This window comes from Oncorhynchus keta, chromosome 23 (genome assembly GCF_023373465.1).
Source record: "Oncorhynchus keta strain PuntledgeMale-10-30-2019 chromosome 23, Oket_V2, whole genome shotgun sequence".
Classification (NCBI taxonomy): Eukaryota; Metazoa; Chordata; class Actinopteri; order Salmoniformes; family Salmonidae; genus Oncorhynchus; species Oncorhynchus keta.
In genome coordinates this window covers 47,761,231-47,783,684 of record NC_068443.1, presented here as the reverse complement: position 1 = coordinate 47,783,684, position 22,454 = coordinate 47,761,231, and the positions used below count along the sequence as shown (strand labels likewise).

The window sequence follows — 22,454 nt, the reverse complement described above, 5'->3', positions numbered from 1 at the left end:
ACATAGCCATCAATTCCATTACCATCAACCCCACAGTGCGTTGCTTGTCTTGAGGTGTAGCCTATCCTCATCATCTCTTGCGGCACCTTTTAGGTTGCTTGCCTACTAGGATGGGAACAGTCTCTGGGAAGACATTGAACATGGTGGGTTACACAAACAATGTTAGTGGATCACCTGTGTGCGTCAACAGCTGGCCATAGTATCAGCAAACATGTGTCAGGGCACATAAAAGAGTAGGACAAAAAACAAAACCAAAATGAGCTAGATGATTGTTCCGTTATGGGTGGCCTGATTTGGCTACATGTGGCCTATAATAGTAGTCACCCCCAAAGCGTACCTTGTTGAAACCCCCAAACTAATTTGGGAGATCGAACTAGACAAGGCTGTAATTTCTTTTAAAGGGGCAATCTGTGATCGCTACATAAAAAAAATATCCATGAAATATATCCATTGATTATTGAAGAATATAACTTAGCCTGGTTGAGGGCTGGAGTTGGGAAACACTGCTCTTACATAGGCTACATATTTTGCTTGCATGCCTACCATTTCTGTCGAGCAGCTTGTGCACAATACTAAAATGACAAAACATGATATTTGAGGCAAGGGGCATTTCAATATAGCCTATTCAAATGTTATGATGTAGCCTATATTCAACACTGTCCATAAATGCATAGACACATCGGAATTCAAATAGCCTAATTACACCAGCAAAATGGATGAGGAGGGAAATAATACAAGTAGTGTTCTTGCTGAGAAAAGCACACTAATTAGTCTATATTTTATCTCATTGTAGTGGATGGGAGCTGTTCTATTGACTTAAATCAACTATTGTGACCAAATAACATTAAACCAATAATAAAATCTCCTGAAGAGCAGATGACATAGCCTAAATCCACACCTACACCCAACACAACTTATCTTTAAATGCAGCCCCCCATAGAATCAGTTACACATTTGTGTTCACAATCTGTTTGTGCAAAATAATGTTCATAAAACAGTTAGACAAATCAGGTCACCCTACCAACATTTCTGGTGAATGTTGCCTTTTTGTTGTTACAGCCTAATGTGCCTAGTGCTAAATTCCCAATGGCCAAACAAGGTGAATAATGTAGCCTGGATCTGGGCTAATGTAAGTGGTGGATTCAATCACTAGTAGTAGGCTTATGTGACTTGTTTCAGGAAACTAGCCGTATGTCGCGTATCACTACTGCACAGGAGAGCTATTTGAACATTAACTTTTATTACTTATCTAAATGCCTTCTGGAGCATGTGAACTTTCATGTGCCTTAATAGCAAACGTGTATGCCATCTGTAAATATGAATAAAATTGTTAAATTACGAGACCAGTTGGTTTAGCCACAGAAAAAGACAGCAACCTTCCCGCTAGCCATGATTGGCTGAGATAATGAGTGGGCTGGACATGCAGAGAGAAGAGTTCAGATTGGTCTGCCATGTACCACGCTTCTGTCTATAAAATGAGCTGGTCAGTATGTATAGGTAATCCTTTCAAACAAAGCTTTTTTAAAAGATATCACATAGTAGTACTGCATAAGTGTAACTCTCCACTTTCTAGAGGACTGAGATGGAGAAAATTCTGGCATTTGATTGCAAATATGCAGACGGAGTGGAAAAGATAACATACAGAAAGACGGCTGTTGTATAAAATGCCTGTCTCCGGATTACATCTTTAAACTAAGGGCAACCATGGTATCTGTGACAGAGGGGGAGAAGTGTCCATCCATGTATACGGGTAAGATAGTCTAGCTAGCTAAATGTTTCAAATATGACATGTTTTTAATTTGGTCAGAAAGTTGTTTTCATTTCAAGTTAAGGTGTACTGTTAGCTAGCTAGCTCGCTAGCTAAAGTTACATGTATGATCTGTGTAGTTATATTATTTGTTTTTCAGAGCCATTTGCATTGCTATTTATAACCTAATGTTAGCTAGCTTACATTGAACCTGGTTGGTTAGCTACCTGCAGATTCATGCTGTGTAGTAATGTTATGAGTTGGGATTATGTTTCATTGTTTACCTAGCTAGCTACATATTTCAACAGGACTCCACTATGCAAGTAACCATTTCAATAGAATGTTCATGATGTCAGTGCAACAACTGTCAATAGACATAGCTGGTAAATCCGCTCTGGTTATCTACGATGAGACAGCCTATAGGGAGGAGGTCAGAGACCTGGCAGTGTGGTGCCATGACAACAACCTCTCCCACATTGTGAGTAAGACAAAGGAGCTGAGTGTGGACTGTAGGAAAAGTAGGGCCGAACAAGCCACCATTAACATTGACAGGGCTGCAGTGGAGCGGGTTGAGAGTTTCAAGTTCCTTGGTTTCCACATCACCAACAAAACTGTCATGGTCCAAACACACCAAGACAGTTGTGAAGAGGGCACGACAACACCTTTTCCCCCTCAGGAGACTGAAAAGATTTTGCATGGGTTCCCAGATCTTCAAAAAAGTGCTGCACCATCGAGAGCATCGTGACCGGTTGCATCACCGCCTGGTATGGCAACTGCTCTGCATTTGACTGTAAGGCGCAACAGAGGGTAGTGCGTACGGCCCAGTACATCACTGTGGCCAAGCTTCCTGAAGTCCAGGACCTATATACAAGGCAGTGTCAGAGGAAGGCCCAAAAATTGTCAAAGACTCCAGTCACCCAAGTCATAGACTGTTCTCTTTGTTACCGCATGGCAAGCTGTACCGGAGCGTCAAATCTAGAACCAAAAGGCTCCTTAACAGCTTCTACCCCCAATCCATAAGACTGCAGAACAATTCATCAAATGGCCACCCAGACGATTTACATTGACCACCCCCCTTTGTTTTTACACTGCTGCTAATCGCTGTTTTTATCTATGCATCGTCACTTTACAAATTACCTCGGCTAATCTGTACCCAGCACATTGACTCGGTACCAGTACCCCCTTTATATAGCTTCATTATTATGTAATTTTATATATATACAGTGCCTTGCGAAAGTATTCGGCCCCCTTGAACTTTGCGACCTTTTGCCACATTTCAGGCTTCAAACATAAAGATATAAAACTGTATTTTTTTGTGAAGAATCAACAACAAGTGGGACACAATCATGAAGTGGAACGACATTTATTGGATATTTCAAACTTTTTTAACAAATCAAAAACTGAAAAATTGGGCATGCAAAATTATTCAGCCCCTTTACTTTCAGTGCAGCAAACTCTCTCCAGAAGTTCAGTGAGGATCTCTGAATGATCCAATGTTGACCTAAGTATAAAAAATATATATATAAATCCGTGTCCAAAAATACCAATGTCCGATTATGAAAACTTGAAATCGGCCCGAATTAATCGGCCATTCCGATTAATCGGTCGACCTCTAATCCACAGTAAAACGAATCCTATATCAACATAACCTGAAAGGCCGCTCAGCAAGGAAGAAGCCACTGCTCCAAAATCGCCATTAAAAAGCCAGACTACAGTTTGCAACTGCACATGGGGACAAACATGGTGCTTTTTGGAGAAATGTCCTCTGGTCTGATGAAACAAAAATAGAACTGTTTGGCCATAATGACCATCATTATATTTGGAGGAAAAAGGGGGAGGCTTGCAAGCCGAAGAACACCATCCCAATGCGAAGCACGGGTGTGGCAGCATCATGTTGTGGGGGTGCCTTTCTGCAGGAGAGACTGGTGCACTTCACAATATAGATGGCATCATGAAGATGGACAATTATGTGGATATATTGAAGCAACATCAAGACATCAGTCAGGAAGTTAAAGCTTGGTCGCAAATGGGTCTTCCAAATGGACAATCACCCGAAGCATACTTTCAAAGTTGTGGCAAAATCGCTTAAGGACAACAAAGTCAAGGTATTGGAGTGGACATCACAAAGCCCTGACCTCAATCCTATAGAAAATTTGCGGGCAGAACTGAAAAAGCATGTGTGAGCAAGGAGACCTACAAACCTGACTCAGTTATACCAGCTCTGTCAGGAGGAATGGGCCAAAATTCACCCAACTTATTGTGGGAAGCTTGTGGAAGGCTACCTGAAACGTTTTACCCAAGTTAAACAATTTAAAGGCAATGCTACCAAATACTCACTGAGTGTATGTAAACTTCTGACCCACTGAGAAATAAAAGCTGAAATAAATCAATCTACTAATATTCTGACATTTCACATTCTTAAAATAAAGTGGTGATCCTAATTGACCTAAAACAGGCAATTTTTACTAGGATTAAATGTCAGGGATTGTGGGATTCCAACGCTCTAACGGCCAATACGAATGGAGAGGGGATGAGTGTGGATGTCCAGCTCGGACGCCAGGGTAGTGTACATAAAACTGTCATCGGTACTGGACTTGATGAGTACCCAGAGAGATTTTGACTGGTTCCCCCACAGCAAGATGGCATGAAAAGGGGTGTGAGTAAGGGGAGAGAAAAAGTTATCTGTATGGCCTCACTCCTACCGGTGAGCCTGGTCTTTTAGTGGACAGGTGGCCATGAAATTACCAGTAGTCCCGCAATACAGCCAACTCTTTGCCTGAAGCCTGTATAGCCATTTGGCTGGGGACAGCTTAGCGATGCCTAGTTGCATCAGCTCGGGAAGAGGTGAATTGGAAGACTTCGGAGACTCTCAGGGTAGCCTCGGGAGCCGTCGGGGACTTACGGGATGTCTCGGAGGCGAGGTGGAAGCCTTGGGCGGTCGAGTGAAATCTCCTTCCGTCTCTCCCGTAGTCGCCCATCGATCCGAATGGTCAAGACGATGAGCAAGTTAGTAATTCCTGCGCTGCAAGCTTGTCCTTTTACTTCCTGCAATACTCCGTGCAGGAACATGTCGAACAGCGCTTCCGGGTTCCAGGCACTCTCAGCTGCCAACGTGCGGAAAGTTTTCTCCCAAACAATGGAGCATTGAAAACTTTCTTCACCTCCGCCACGAACTCCTCCAGACTAAAGCATATGGCCGACTGTTGTTCCCATATTGCCGTAGCCCAGGCGAGTGCCCTCCCTGACATCAGCGTGATGAGGTACACTATCTTAGAGTGGTTCGAGGGGAAGGAGGAGGGCTGCAGCTCGATGATGCGGGAATACTGAAAGAGAAACTCTTGACAGGGGCCAGATTCTCCATCGAAGCGTTTTGGGGATGTAAGCGGAGTTCCCGAGAAATCAGGGTGGCAGTGGAGGCGGTGCTGCTAAAAGCCGGGTTACTGAGGGGCTGGGAGGTTACCGTCATGGTAGGCTGCCTTACAGACAACCCGCGGAATTGCTCCAGCAATGTGTTTAACGCTCGGTCATGGCATTCGGCCAAGGTCTGGAACCCGTCCATAAGACTACTAAGCAACTCCTCGTGCCTTCCAATGGTGGCTACTTTGGAGGAGATGGCGTTGTGGAGCTGGTCCGAGTCTGCTTGGCCAGTTCATACTATCACATTTCAGGAGAAGACCCAGATGCAGACAGTGTCGAAGTAACACAAGTTTATTACTATAACAGTGGGTAGGCAAAATGATAGGTGGTGTGACAATGGTACAGAATGGCAGGCAGGCTCAGTGTCAGGGCAGGACGAATGGTAGAACAGGGGAAACTAGCAAACAGAAAAAGACAGGAGCAAGGGGGAAACCACTGGTAGGCTTGACGAACAAAACGAACTGGCAACAGACAAACAGAGAACACAGGTATAAATACACTGGGGTTGATGGGGAAGATGGGCAACACCTGGAGGGGGGTGGAGACGAGCACAAAGACAGGGTGACATAGTGCACAATTGTTGCTTAAAATATCAAAGTGATGCAAAAGGGACTCATTTTGTGGAATGACCCAAGTATTAATCATGTTATTATGTGGATAAGAATTAGAAACTGTTGCTATCACTTTGGAATCACAAGTTTTGTTGTATTATATACAAACTGAAATAGTAGTCATAAGCACTATAACAATGTAAATGTGTTTTTCAACCACTATTACGGATGAATGATAAAAACCATAATGGAAAGATTAGCTAAAAAGAGTCTCACAATAAGCATTTATTGCCTTGATAGACTGGTTTTTCTTTGGTTCAGTTGTGCAATACATCGCTGAGAGTATTAAAGTGTAAAATGTCACCCTGTCAATGCTCCTGTTATATAAAAAAGCTGTTTTTCAGTCTAGTCACTTTGGGATGAACTTGTCTTATTCATAAGTTGGAAGGAGTCTGCACCTCGCGTGTCCTGTGAAGAGGTGTAGCAGTAATTATCATCACAATAACATCTTGTCTCTTACACCCATCACCATATCCCAAAATACAACATCCTAATTGGACACCTAGCAACCACTGACGTTATAGTTCATATTGATTTAAACTCTCAGATGAGAACAGCTGCTTTGTAATGTGATAGAAATGGTGACTATACTCCCTTTTTCTTTGGGCACAGACTGGTTGAGTCAACATTGTTTCCACATTTCAATGAAATTACGTTGAACAATGTGGAATAGACGTTGAATTGGTGTCTGTGGCCAGCCGGTTTTAGTGAACGGTGTTCACTCTCTGCATTCAATTTCTAAGGGAAAGTGTTCATGTTTGCTTGTCAGCCAAATAGATTGGGCTCGGGTTATACCTTTTTCCCCGCCTGTAGTCATTTAGCTACACCGCTACTAAATTGTTTCTGCCACTCAAAATAAATAAATAAACGTTTTTTTTTGTTGCCAACGTTGTTGCTCTGAGTTACAAGTTTTAACAAGTTTTCCTGAAATGAACTTGTTCACAATTTTCCAATTTATCATTTAATTAAGTTTTCAGACCCCTTCACGTTTTCCACATTTTGTTATGTTATAGCCTTATTCTAAAATTGATTTAAATAGTTTTTTTTATCCTCATCAATCTAGACACAATATCCCATAATGAAAAAGCAAAAACAGGTATTCAGACATTTTTTGCAGATTACCTAAAAATACAAAACTGAAATAACACATTTAAATAAGTATTCAGATCCTTTGCGCAGTACATTGTTGAAGCACCTTTGGCAGCGATTACAGCCTCAAGTCTTTTTGGGTATGACACTACAAGCTTGGCACACCTGTATTTGGGGAGTTTCTCCTATTTTCTGCAGATCCACTCAAGCTCTGTCAGGTTGGATGGGGAGCCTCGCTGCACAGCTATTTTCAGGTCTCTCCAGAGATGTTCGATCACATTCGCTTTGGCCGGGCCACCCAAGGACATGCAGTCATGTTGGAAGGTGAACCTTCGTCCTGAGCGTTCTGGAACACGTTTCTGTACTCTCCACTGTTCATCTTGATCCTGACTCGTCTCCCAGTGCCTGCAGCTGATAAACAACGCCACCACCATGCTTCACTGTAGAGATGGTGCCAGTTTTCCTCCAGATGTGACTCTTGGCATTCAGGCCAAAGAGTTCAATCTTGGTTTCGTCAGACCAGAGAATCTTGTTTCTCATGATCTGAGAGTCCTTTAGGGGCCTTTTGGAAAACTTATATTAAAATGTAAACTAATTAAACATTACAAATTATTTCACTACGTGGATGGCGATATCAAGTAGTATGCCAAATAACCTTAATCATAGTTGCAGTTACTACAGGCCCACAGACGACTTCCAAGTGAACCATCTCTTTCATTAAACAATCAGTTGACATTACTAAACTGACAATGAAATACAGTAAGCACAACAACCAACATGCTTAACAGTCTTCAAAGACCAGAATAAGGAAATTCTTATTAGAATATGCCACCAAAGATCTTACTCTGCCTCCCTTGACTCCTATCCCAGGGGAGAACACCAATCATCACTATTGCGATGTTTGTCATGGTTCTGCCATTAGGTACATTCAAACCACTGTAAATTCACATCGTGCTACTTCCTCTGTCTTTGCCAGTTGTCTTGAAAAGAGAAGTCACTCCATGACTTGAGATATTTCTGAAACAATGACATTGCATTTAATAGGGGCCACAACATACTTTACAAGAATAAAAAAAGAGGAACAGGATGTGTGGGGGGGAGGGGGGGGGGCAATACCTACAACAGTATAAAAACAAACCATCAGTTTTAGCAATTCTACCTCTCATCAACTTAAAAAACCTAGCTGTTTTGCGACTCTCGAAGCTCTGCTCGAGTTGTTTTACAAACATCCAGGTTGTAACGTGTGAGCCTGCAGACTTTAGGCATTTATAAAGGCTGTGAGTTATGAGCTGTTATAAATGCTTGGCCTGTCTAATGTACTATGGAGCGATTAAGGACACTTTAAGTGCATTCATAATGCATTTTAAATAGTTGACTCATAGAAGGTGTGGAAAAAGTAGGGCCGGCAGGCTAAATTGTTCCAACACATAAAGGAGAGCGGGGTATGTTGATCCCTTTTTTACATACAGCATCTCTACGTCAAGGGGAATATACTATTCTTTCTACCAAGATCTACATATATTTCCGGATGTTGTGTACTGTATCCCTGGAAATAATCAGAATTCATGTAAAATTAACAGTTTTCAAAACATAGCTTGTCCAACTTGAGCATAGGGACTGGGTAAGTTGAGCCGCCTTGAGGTAAGTGCGTAATGGTGTCGTGTGACAGTGGGTGATGGTGCTGGTAGGTCAAAGTTTAATTCATGGAATTGGTGGTGTGGTATATTGGTTCTCTTTACTGTATTCCTATATTCAGATTCTCTGATCAATATCACTTACCTTTCCATTTGTTGACCAGTCGTTTGGGACATTGATGTTGTTTCGATGTGCCAATTCGTAATTGATGCCAATTCGTAAGCAGGTTCTCTGCATTTGAGACTACTATAAGCCCATGAAAATGATCTGTGAGATTCTTGATATATTTGGCAAGCTCAGACTCCATATGATCAGATAAGACCTTATGTGCTTCTGCTATCATAGCCTCTCTCTTGCACAGGAACATCCCACGTGAAAAAATACTACAATTTGCGATAGAATACTACAATACTTAATATAGAATTAGGTAGTAAACAGTCGTATGGCTTGGGGTAGAAGCTGTTAAGGAGTGTGATGGCCATTTTTAAGTTTGTGCTTTTCTAAATAACCAATTTCTGTGTTCTATTCATGTGGTTTTCTAATAACCAATTTCTGTGTTCATGCAAGTGACGGATTGAACAAATCCTCACTATCAGTATCTGCAATTTGTCAGTAGAGCCACAACCTTGTTTAGAGATATCTCAGGTTCAAGGTCTCAGCTTCGAGAGAAGAAGCACGGTGAGGTATTGGTGACCCGGTATTGGTCGGTCACATGAACGAAGCAAACTTATATGATGAATTAATTATGAACGATGAATAAACTAAATCCGGAAAATATAACCTGTCTGTATCGAAGAGAACTAACAGGACTGCCCCAGGTGTAGCTCCTGATCAACATCTACTTAGTGCATCGAGTTTTCTTTAACCTTTATTTTACTCGGCAAGTCAGTCTTATTTACAATGATGGCCTAGGAAACTGCCTTGTTCAGGGGGCAGAACGACAGATTTTTACCTTGTCAGCTCGGGGATTCAATCTTGCAACCTTCCGGTTACAAGTCCAACGCTCTAAACACTAGGCTACCCTGCCGAGTTGGTTGGAACCTCTCCAGCGCACCGATAATAATGATTGGTTATTTTAACATCGAGTGTCTCTGTGTAGAATTTCCACGACAATTTGGCGCCAACGAACAGGATGATTGATTCTGCCTAGTGCATAGCAAGTAACGGCGAGAACTGTTGAAGATGCACATGGGGTAATAAGGGAGATTACCGTGTGTGTTTGGGAATAGTACTTAGTGGATGTGAAAATTATGTGATTGTGAGATATGACATATTAAGCTGATTGGAAATTATTACTAATTTGGATAATAACCTGATTGATATAAATGTGGATAATAAACTGATTGATATAAATGTGGATAATAAGCTGATTGATATAAATGTGGATAATAAGCTGATTGATATAAATGTGGATAATAAGCTGATTGATATAAATGTGGATAATAAGCTGATTGATATAAATGTGGATAATAACCTGATTGATATAAATGTGGATAATAACCTGATTGATATAAATGTGGATAATAACCTGATTGATATAAATGTGGATAATAACCTGATTGATATAAATGTGGATAATAAACTGATTGAAATTTGGATTATAAATGGATTGAAATTAGTACTATTAAGATTGAAATTTGGATAATAAGCTGATTGATTTAAATGTGGATATTAAGCTGATTGAAATTTGGATAACGAGATTGAAATATGGATAATAAGCTGATTGAAAATTGGATAATAAGAGATTGAAATGTTGCTATAACTTACTGAGTGAATTAGAGAGCTGGCAGGGGACTAGCCGCAGTGTGAATGTGGAGTGAATGTGAGCTGCGTTTTCCAGTTCTGTGTGAGCTGAGTTTTCCAGTTCTGTGTGAGCTGAGTTTTCCAGTTCTGTGTGAGCTGAGTTTTCCAGTTCTGTGTGAGCTGAGTTTTCCAGTTCTGTGTGAGCTGAGTTTTCCAGTTCTGTGTGAGCTGAGTTTTCCTCTTCTGTAACAGTATCCACCACCGCCCATCATAGTCTGGGAGTAGTAGCACAACAGTTATTGAGCACGAGATGTTTTATATGTATAGGAAGTAGCGGCAAGAGAACCGTTGAAGATACATATGGTGCATACGTTGTAATGTACCTCCCGGGCTGCTGCACTGTGATCGTTGCTGCGGTGTGACATGAATAACCAAAGATTTAACGTTATATAAGGATTCTGTATGGAGATATGAAAGAACAGAGTATTATTCCTGAATATGCTGTTAAATAGAACACTAGTGAATATTAAAACCCCAGTATGAATAGAACACTAGTAACAATAGAAACAATTATAATAATATACAGTCGTTGCCAAAGGTTTTGAGAATGACACAAATATTGATTTTTCACAGTCTGCTGCCTCAGTATGTATGAGGGCAATTTGCATATACCCCAGAATATTATGAAGAGTGATCAGATGAATTACATGAAAATGAACTGAATCAAATATTTCCACTGCATTTCAGCACTGCCACAAAAGGACCAGCTGACATCATGTCTGTGATTATCTCGTTAACACGGGTGCGAGTGTTGACGAGGAGATCACTCTGTCATGCTGATTGAGTTTGAATAATAGCTGGAAGCTTCAAAAGGAGGGTGCTTGGAATCATTGTTCTTCCTCTGTCAAACATGGTTACCTGCAAGGAAGCACGTGCTGTCATCATTGCTTTGCACAAAAAGGGCTTCACAGGAAAGGATATTGCTGCCAGTAAGATTGCACTTAAATCACTAATTTATCTGATTATGAAGGAACTTCAAGGAGAGCGGTTCAATTGTTGTGAAGAAGGTTTCAGGGTGACCAAGAAAGTCCAGCAAGCACCAGGACCGTCTCCTAAAGGTGATTCAGCTGCGGGATCGGGGCACCACCAGTACAGAGCTTGCTCAGGAATGGCAGCAGGCAGGTGTGAGTGCATCTACACGCACAGTGAGGCGAAGACTTTTGGAGGATGGCCTGGTGTCAAGAAGGGCAGCAAAGAAGCCACTTCTCTCCAAGAAAAACATCAGGTACAGACTGATATTCTGCAAAAGGTACAGGGATTGGACTGCTGAGGACTGGGGTAAAGTCATTTTCTCTGATGAATCCCCTTCCCGATTGTTTGGGGCATCCGAAAAAATGAAGCTTGTCCGGAGAAGACCAGGTGAGCGCTACCATCAGCCCTGTGTCATGCCAACAGTAAAGCATCCTGAGACCATTCATGTGTGGGGTTGCTTCTCAGCCAAGGGAGTTGCTCACTCACAATTTTGCCTAAGAACACAGCCATGAATGAAGAATGGTGCCAAAACATCCTCCCATCCATCCAGCATGATGGAGCACCTTGCCATAAGGCAAAATTGATAACTAAGTAGCTCGGGGAACAAAACAATGATATTTTGGGTCCATGGCCAGGGAACTCCCCAGACCTTAATCCCATTGAGAACTTCTGGTCAATCCTCAAGAGGCAGGTGGACCAACAAAAACCCACTAATTCTGACAAGCTCCAAGCATTGATTATGCAAGAATGGGCTGCCAACATTCAGGATGTGGCACATAAGTTAATTGACAGCATGCCAGGGTGGATTGCAGAGGTCTTGAAAAAGAAAGTTCAACACTGCAAATATTGACTCTTTGGATCAACTTCATGTAATTGTCAATAAAAGCCTTTGACATTTATGAAATGCTTGTAATTATACTTCCGTATTCCATTGTAACATCTGACAAAAATATCTAAAGACACTGAAGCAGCAAACTTTGTGGAAATTAATATTTGTGTCATTATCAAAAATGTGGGCCACAACTGTACAACTTGCACACCCACACGTAGACGTGCACTACCGTTCAAAAGTTTTGGGTCACTTCGAAATGTCCTTGTTTTTGAAAGAAAATCATTTTTTTTTGTCCATTTAAAATAACATCAAATTGATCAGAAATACAGTGTAGACATTGTAAATGACTCTTGTAGCTGGAAACGGATTATTTCTTATTGAATATCAACATAGGTGTAAAGAGGCCCGTCACATCACTCCCGTTTTCCAAAGGCACATTTTGTTAGCTCATCCAAGTTTAGAATTTTAAAAACGTCCAGAAACGAAGACCTTTCTTCTGAAACTTGTCAGTCTATTCTTGTTCTGAGAAATGAAGGCTATTTCATGCGAGAAAGTGCCAAGAAACTGAACATCTCGAACAACGCTGTGTACTACTCCCTTCACAGAACAGCGCAAACCCGGCTCTAACCAGATTAGATTGAGGGGTGGGAGGCCCTGGTGCACATCTGAGCAAGAGGACAAGTACATTAGTGTCTAGTTTGAGAAACAGATGCCTCACAAGTCCTCAACTGGCGGCGTCATTAAATAGTACCCACAAAACACCAGTCTCTACGTCAACAGTGAAGAGGCGACTCTGGGATGCTGACCTTCTAGGCAGAGGTCCTCTGTCTAGTGTCTGTGTTCTTTTGCCCATATTAATCTTTTATTTTTATTCTGACATATGGCTTTTTCTTTGCAACTCTGCTTGAAGGCCAGCCAGGATCCTGGAGTTTCCTCTTCACAGTAATTTGAAGAAGTAAATGTTTCAATACAAGATCACATGGCGAACAGAGGGATTGAGCATTGGGACTGATATTAAATTAAAGGCCGCCATCTGGTGTTTGGTTAGAGAAGCTTCCTGTGGAACAATAGATAACCGCCAATGCTCACTAAACAAAAAACACTACTGTACTCAATACCATCTACTGCATCTTGCCTATGCCGTTCTGTACCATCACTCATTCATATATCTTTATGTACATATTCTTTATCCCTTTACACTTGTGTGTATAAGGTAGTAGTTTTGGAATTGTTAGGTTAGATTACTCGTTGGTTATTATTGCATTGTCGGAACTAGAAGCACAAGCATTTCGCTACCCTCTCATTAACATCTGCTAACCATGTGTATGTGACAAATAAATCTGATTTGAAGAGCCACCGTGCTGAGGATCAGCGTGGCAGATGTGTTGCTCCCTGCCCTTACCACCTCAGGGTGGCCAGTCAGGAAGTCCAGGATCCAGTTGCAGTGGGAGGTGTTTTAGTCCCAGTGTCCTTAGCTTAGTGATGAGCTTTGTGGGCACTATGGTGTTGAACAGCTTTCTCACGTATGTGTTCATTTTGTCCGGTTGGGAAAGAGCAGTGTGGACTGTGAATGAGATTAATTAATCTGAGGTGCAGTATGCGAATTGGAGTGGGTCTAGGGTTTCTGGAATGATGGTGCTGATGTGAGCCATGACCAGCCTTTCAAAGCACTTCATGGCTACCCACGTGAGTGCTACGGGGCAGTATTCATTTAGGCAGGTTACCTTTGCTTTCTTGGGCTCAGGGACTATGTTGGCCTGCTTGAAACATGTAGGTATTACAGACTCGGTCAGGGAGAGGTTGAACATTTCAGTAAAGACACTTGCCAGCATGCTCTGAGTAGATGTCCTGGTAATCTGTCTGGCCCTGCAGCCTTGTGAATGTTGACCTGTTTAAAAGTCTTAATCACATCGGCTACGGAGAGCGTGATCACACAGTTGTTCGGAACAGCTGGTACTCTCATGCATGCTTCATTGTTGCTTGCCTCGAAGTGAGCATAAAAGGCATTTAGCTTGTCTGGTAGGCTCGCGTCACTGGGCCGCTCTCGGCTGGATTTCCCTTTGTAGTCCGTAATATTTTCAAGCCCTGCCACATCCGACAAGCGTCAGAGCTGGTGTAGTAGGATTCAATCTTAGTCCTGTATTGACGCTTTGCCTGTTTGATCGTTCGTCTGAGGGCATAGTGGGATTTCTTATAAGCGTCCGGATGAGTGTCCTGCTCCTTGAAAGCGGCATCTCTAGCCTTTAGCTTGGTGCGGATGTTGCCTGTAATCCATGGCTTCTGGTTGGGATATGTACGTACGGTCAGTGTGGGGATGACTTTGCCGATGCGTCACTAGAAGCACCACTTCGGGATGAGCATTTTGCTGTATGCTTATGGCCTTATACAGCTCGTTGAGTGAGGTCTTAGTGCCAGCATCAGTTTGTGGTGGTTTGTAGATGGCTACGAAATATAGATAGTGTGGTCTACAGGTTATCAAGAGGTACTTTACCTCAGGCGAGCAATCCCTCGACTCGTCTTTAATATTAGACATCACGCACTAGCTTTTATTAACAAATAGACACCTCCCCTGCCCCTTGTCTTACCAGACGTAGCTTTTCTGTCCAGCCGATGCACTGAAAGCCCAGCCAACTGTATATTATCCGTGTCGTCGTTCAGCCACGACTCAGTGAAACATAAGATTGCAGTTTTTAATGTCCCGTTGGCAGGATAGTCTTGATCGGAGATCATCAAGTTTATTCTCCAGTGATTGTACGTTGGCCAATAGAACAGATTGTATAGGCGGGTTACACACTCGCTGATGAATTCTCACAATGCACCACAGTCTCCGCCCCCTGTATTTCCGTCTTTTCTTCACGTGAATGATGGAGATTTGTGCCTGGTCTCGGAGAAACAGTATATCTTTCTCGTCTGACACATTAAAGAAAGCTCTTTGTCCAGTTTGAGGTGAGTAATCGCTGTTCTGATATCCAGAAGCTCTTTTTGGTCATATGAAACGGTAGTAGCAACATTATGTACGAAATAAGTTACAAACAATGCTAAAAAACTCAAAATAATCAAAATTAACGAATACTGCGAAATTGCAACTCGTGCTCGTTCTGAGAAATAAGGTAGGCCACTTGATTTCAACATGCTGTTCAAACAGTTGGAGACAGACAGAAGGGTGTGTTCATAACAATTCAACTGCTCTACCTTGTTAGCTAGATAAAAGTTCCAATCTGGCTAAACTTTATTGTTGTTGTTGGTTGTTGTTCTGGCTTATTGAGGTATGATCTACCGGGTCAGATCAGAAGATTTGAGGCGTGGCTTAGTAGGGGAGTGGCTTAGTAGGGGCGTGGCTTAGTAGGGGCGTGGCTTTCAGATAGTTGTTTTTGGGTACCTGTGGCAGTGAATGACATTCCAGTTAATCTGTACTGTTGTATTGTAAACACATGTCAAGCTTATGCCACTTTTTGTAGTTTTATAAGTCTTACACAAGAGTATGAGTTCCTCAAGTGCATATGCATATCCCAATATTTGGGATAGTTACCACATTGTTATTAATTTCATTTTGACTATATGGGTTCTGCTTTAAATGGTGTTCAGTTTATTAAGGCTTCATAATGCCTTCATAAGCAAAACGTAAATGTGTTAAAGCATCTAGAAGTGTATGTTATGCTTTATAAATGTGACATAATCATCAATAAGATATAAACGTGCTTTATTAAGGGTGGGTGACATGTTGTGCTGAAGGATGGATGGCACACACTCTAAAGTGAAATCATGCTAGTCACATTACGCCTAATCTCGTTCCCAGACAGTTCTGCCCAAATGTGTGGAAGGTCTGGCGGACCAACGCATCAAACCTGCCCTTCATTAGTTAGGGTTAGGTTTAAAATCACATTTTAAGAAGAGAAATTGTGGAAATGGGCCGGGTTTAGCCATAATTATGTATTTTCAGCTGTGTTAAATGTTAACTCTTGGAACTACCCATCCCGGATCCGGGAGAATTGTCATCAACTACACTAATTAGCAGAGCGCAACGGTCAAAAAACATTACTAGAAAATATTCATATATGTGAAATATAGTGAAACACAGCTTAGCCTTTTGTTAATCCCCCTGTCATCTCAGATTTTGAAATTATACTTTACAGCCAAATCAAGACAAGCGTTTGTGTAAGTTTATCGATAGCCTAGCATAGCATTATGTCCAGCTAGCAGCAGGAAGCTTGGTCACGAAAAGCAATCAATTAGCTGTTTTCACTGACGAGACTCCCAGTTAGACAGCAAATGTTCCTTTTGTTCCTTAAAGATTATTTTTATACCCAAAATACCTCCTTTTGTTGGTCACGTTATGTTGAGAAATCCACCGGAAATAGCGGTCACGACAAATTATGTCCATAATATCGACAGAAACATGGCAAACGTTTTTTATAATCAATTCTCAAGGTGTTTTTAAAATATCTATTCGATAATATATCAACCGGGACAATTTACTTTTCAGTAGGAGCGAGAGGAAAAATGACTACCTCTGTCTTTTACGCAAGAATCACTCAGAGACATCAGGTGGCATCACTGATGCAATGTAGTCGTTTACGCTCATTCTTCAAAATAAAGGCCTGAAACTATATCTAAAGGCTGTAGACAACTTGGGGAAGCAACAGAAAACGGAATCTGGTTAATAGGCCCTTTAAATGGGCAATAGGGATGCATGGAAAGACAGGGGTTTCAAAATAAGAGTCACTTCCTGTTTGGGGCAGCAGGGTAGCCTAGTTGTTAGAGCATTGGACTAATAACCGGAAGGTTCTAAGTTCAAACCCCAAAACTGACAAGGTACAAAACTGTCGTTCTGCCCCTGAACAGGCAGTTAACCCACTGTTCCTAGGCCGTCATTGAAAATAAGAATTTGTTCTTAACGGACTTGCCTAGTTAAATAAATAAAATGTGGATTTTTCTCAGGATTTTGCCTGCAATATCAGTTCTGTTATACTCACAGACAATATTTTTACAGTTTTGGAAACAGTGTTTTCTATCCTAAGCTGTCAATTATATGCATATTCTAGCATCTGGTCCTGAGAAATAGGTGGTTTACTCCGGGAACGCTATTTTTCCAAAAATAAAAATAGTGCCCCCTAGTTTCAAGAGGTTAATGACCTGGTGGAATGATGTCAGAAACTTTAATCAGGAAGGTCACTCCTACTAAGACCAACTTTGAATGGTTGATATGCCAGGCTAAACAGCCTTATTCTAAAATGCATTAAATTGTTATTTTTCCTCATCAATCTACAAACAATACACCATAATGACAAAGCACATTTTTTTTGTTTTATTTACTTTTCTGCTAATTTAATTACAAATAAAAAAAAATGAAATATCACTTTAACATAAGTATTCAGACCCTTTACTCAGAACTTTGTTGAAGCAACTTTGGCAGCGATTACAGCCTTGAGTCTTCTTGGGTATGACGCTACAAGCTTGGCACACCTGTAGTTTCTCCCATTCTTCTCTGGAGATCATCTCAAGAATTGTCAGGTTGGATGGGGAGCGTTGCTGCACAGCTATTTTCAGGTCTCTCCAGAGATGTTCAATTGGGTTAATTCCTTTTTCATCAAGGTTCTCTCTGTACTTTGAGAGAAAAGCACACTTGTGTACATTTGTAAACTATGCTTAGTTTAACCCTAACCTTGCCCCGAACTGCTGCTCTTATGGTTCAGAATATAATGATGAAATATATATATGCCATTTAGCAGACGCTTTTATCCAAAGCGACTTACAGTCATGTGTGCATACATTCTACGTATGGGTGGTCCCGGGGATCGAACCCACTACCCTGGCGTTACAAGCGCCATGCTCTACCAACTGAGCTACAGAAGGACCACAAGGAAATTACGTGTCAATCTCCGATTGGGGTCTCTCCATGTGGACCGAGTTCCGACTTCTCCTCTGATGGCGACACTTAATGCTACCGTGTATAATGGTAACATTCTCTGATTGTACACACGGTGCCAGTGTCCTTTCTCTTAGTGGTCTGTTTCCTCACCTTTGTTTTGAAAGAGGAGTCTTCTGGCGTGGGAATGGAAGCGGTGTAGACACACAATTCCTTGGAGAGTGGTAACCAGGTGGTCCTGCTTGAAATCACTCTCATTCGACACTGCTACTCATCCGCAGCATAGACTGTTAAAAGGTTCCTGTCACGTTCTGACCATCGTTCTGTTATTTCATCTTTGTTTTAGTATGGTCAGGGCGTGAGTTGGGTGGGCAGTCTGTTTGTTTTTCTATGTTGGTTTTTGAGTTCGGCCTGGTATGGTTCTCAATCAGAGGCAGCTGTCAATTGTTGTCCCTGATTGAGAATCATACTTAGGTAGCCTGGGTTTCACTTTTAGGTTGTGGGTGTTTGTCTTCCGTGTTAGTGTTTGTACCACACGGGACTGTTTTGTTAATTTCACATTTATTGTTTTGTATTTTGTAGTGTTCAGTTTATGTATTAAAATAAACATTATGGACACTTACCACGTTGCAAATTGGTCCTCTGATCCTTCTCGCTACTCAGAAGAGGAGGATGAGGTTCGTTACAGTTCCTTTGTCTTCTTCAACCTCGTGCTGCGTTTTGGGTTTACAACTAATCGAACCTTGGCTGCAGCTCGTGGTCACTTAGTCATAATGTTAATTCTGAAATCAGATGTTTTATACACTTGGGTCAGAAATGGGCGTTTCCACCTTATAGGGAATGTTCTCTGGGCGTAACGAGTTACCTGGCAAGGTCTGAATTTTACTCAGATCCAATTTAGACAACTAACTTCACATTTCATCTTCACAAAAACATTCCCTTTGATCTGGACATTTTCCACACAATGTACAGCATGCAAACATCAAGTACATATTGTGAAAACATTTCAAGTTAATGTTTTCGTTAAAACGTTGTCATTTAACTTTTAATAACATAACAAAAACGACATTCATTTTCCATCTATCGTTATTACTGCCATTTTGGCTGACGAAACAACATCTTGTTCCAAAGTCCATTTATTGCATGTTACTGTTCAGAGGTAGGTTCTCCATAGGCCCATCATTCAGTCCATTCCTCCATACTGAGAGGACAAAGGGATTGTGTCTGCTGCCTTAAGATTTGCAATGGGCGTGAGGTGTCATAAAACCCCCCACCTCCATACCTCTCGATCTCTCTCTCTCTCCCGCTGGTGGGTGTGAGAGATACCTCTGTAGGATTATGGTCCACGGGAACCTGACCCGCACAGGCCAGTCTTGACAATATGGTGTTGTGTGTAGGTTTCGGAGGATTTTTTTTGTATTGAATCCATTTTAGAATAAGGCTGTAACATAACAAAATGTGGAAAAGGTCAAGGGGTCTGAATACCCTCCTAAGGCACTGTATGTGCTGTGTGCGCAATAGCCTGGGGACGACGTTACACCAAGAAACACTTTCCTTGATGAAAGCACCCTACATAAGTTATTTGAACATCGCTTATTTCTGGCTGGGCCCAGTCTGGACCTTGACACATTCACCCTCTCCCCATCTGAAAGACCAGCCACAAAATGTTGGCACCATTGTAATAGATAGTAATCAAGCCCTGGTCTCCAGCATGAGAACAGAAGAGGAAGACCAATACTTAGTTTGAAGTTAGACACCTAAGGCCATTCAATACACATCCATAAAGACTATATATTGCATGACATTGCACTTACTATAAAGCCAGACACCTTTGGTCATTTATAACACATCATTAAAGATGATATCTCATGAATCTGTACTTCATTTACAGTTATTTTTACAGTCATTTGGTCATTCATAACACATACATAAATGCCTTGTATCATATGAATCTGTATTTAATTTTAATTTTCAGACATATATGGTCATTCATAACACATATATAAAGGCTTAATTTTTTAAAATATATATTTTTTATTTCACCTTTATTTAACCAGGTAGGCAAGTTGAGAAGAAGTTCCATTTACAATTGCGACCTGGCCAAGATCTCCAACCTCTCCAATCACTGGACCCTTTTGATCACTTGATCAGAAGAGAAGTAGTTGGTGAACCAGGCGAGGCAATCTTTTGAGAAACCAAGGCTGTCGAGTCTGCCGATGAGGATGTGGTGATTGACAGAGTGGAAAGCCTTGGCCAGATCAATGAATACGGCTGCACAGTAATGTTTCTTATCGATGGCGGTTTGGATATAGTTTAGGACCTTGAGCGTGGCTGAGGTGCACCCATGACCAGCTCTGAAACCAGATTGCATAGCAGAGAAGGTATGGTGAGATTCGAAATGGTCGGTAATCTGTTTGTTGACTTGGCTTTCGAGGACCTTAGAAAGGCAGGGTAGGATAGATATAGGTCTGTAGCAGTTTGGGTCAAGAGTGTGTCCCCCCTTTGAAGAGGGGGATGACCGCAGCTGCTTTCCAATCTTTGGGAATCTCAGACGACACGAAAGAGATTTTTAACAGGCTAGTAATAGGGGTGGCAACAATTTCGGCAGATAATTTTAGAAAGATTTGTAGGGTCCAGATTTTGCAGCTCTTTCAGAACATCAGCTGACTGGATTTGGGAGAAGGAGAAATGGGGAAGGCTTGGGCGAGTTGCTGTGGGGGGGTGCAGTGCTGTTGACCGGGGTAGGAGTAGCCAGGTGGAAAGCATGGCCAGCCGTAGAAAAATGCTTGTTGAAATTCTCAATTATAGTGGATTTATCAGTGGTGACAGTGTTTCCTATCTTCAGTGCAGTGGGCAGCTGGGAGGAGGTGTTCTTATTCTCCATGGACTTTACAGTGTCCCAGAACTTTTTTGAGTTAGTGTTGCAGGAAGCACATTTCTGCTTGAAAAAGCTAGCCTTGGCTTTTCTAACTGCCTATGTATAATGGTTTCTAGCTTCCCTGAACAGCTGCATATCACGGGGGCTGTTCGATGCTAATGCAGAACGCCATAGGATGTTTTTGTGTTGGTTAAGGGCAGTCAGGTCTGGGGAGAACCAAGGGCTATATCTGTTCCTGGTTCTACATTTCTTGAATGGGGCATGTTTATTTAAGATGGTTAGGAAGGCATTTAAAAAAAAATAACCAGGCATCCTCTACTGACGGGATGAGAGCAATATCCTTCCAGGATACCCCGGCCAGGTCGATTAGAAAGGCCTGCTCGCTGAAGTGTTTCAGGGAGCGTTTGACAGTGAAGAATGGGTGTCGTTTGACCGTTGACCCATTACGGATACAGTCAATGAGGCAGTGATCGCTGAGATCTTGGTTGAAGACAGCAGAGGTGTATTTAGAGTGCAAGTTGGTTAGGATGATATCTATGAGGGTGCCCGTGTTTAAGGCTTTGGGGAGGTACCTGATAGGTTCATTGATAATTTGTGTGAGATTGAGGGCATCAAGCTTAGATTGTAGGATGGCTGGGGTGTTAAGCATGTTCCAGTTTAGGTCGCCGAGCAGCACGAGCTCTGAAGATAGATGGGGGGCAATCAGTTCACATGGTGTCCAGAGCAATGATGTTAACACAAATGTATTAACACTTAGGGAATTATCACTAACAGCTAATACATATTAACATTAAAGACATGTTTAAAACAATATACATGAAGTTTCAAAAAGTCCAGGAATGACATTACATTGAACATTACACAGGGCTGTGAACAACAGCTTGTTCCTGAGCTGGCGGACTAATCGTTCTTGCCTCTGCCTGCCGGAGGTACTGCAAGTTGTTTCCAACCTTAAAGCAACAAAGAAAGTTAGCAGGTCTGTTAGGAAATGCTTTTGTCACACCTTCTGGATAAGGGCATTTCTGTTCTGCACCAGAAATACTAAATGGGGAGATGGGAAAACTCTACTCCGTATATTCCACTTTCATTTTCAAATCTCATGATGTGACTATGAGACGTGGCTGTATCTAGGGGATTTTTTTATTTAGTTGAGCCTGCTAGCTAGCTAAATTTCGTTAGCTAGCTAGGAATTGCTGTGAAGTCACAATTGAAATAGCTATGTAATATAAATAAACATTTATGGCCTGATTCACGCGGTCTCTGAACAGTTGATTTTGAGATGTGTCTGTAACATGAACTCTGAAGCATTTATTTGGGCTGCATTTTCTGAGGCTGGTAACTGTAATGAACTCTGGGTCTTCCTTTCCTGTGGCGGTCCTCATGAGAGCCAGTTTCATCATAGCGTTTGAGGCTTTTTGCGACTGAACTTGTTCTGGATTTACTGACATTCATGTCTTAAAGTAATGATAGGCTGTTGTTTTTCCTTGCTTGTTTGAGCTGTTCTTGCCATAATATGGACTTGGTATTTTACCAAGTAGGGCTAATCTTCGGTATACCACCTCTACCATGTCACAACACAACTGATTGGCTCAAACGCATTAACA

The 22,454-nt window shown here is 41.7% G+C and overlaps 1 protein-coding gene and 1 long non-coding RNA gene across 2 annotated transcripts in view; one reads left to right on the top strand and one right to left on the bottom strand.

The window, feature by feature from the left end:
* The window catches only part of LOC127911077 (uncharacterized), a 133,985-nt gene that overhangs the window by 24,635 nt on the left and 86,896 nt on the right, over window positions 1-22,454 (bottom strand). The window lies entirely within an intron of this gene.
* The window catches only part of ankhb (ANKH inorganic pyrophosphate transport regulator b), a 97,589-nt gene that overhangs the window by 1,424 nt on the left and 73,711 nt on the right, over window positions 1-22,454 (top strand). The gene's annotated exons all lie outside the window — the stretch shown is intronic.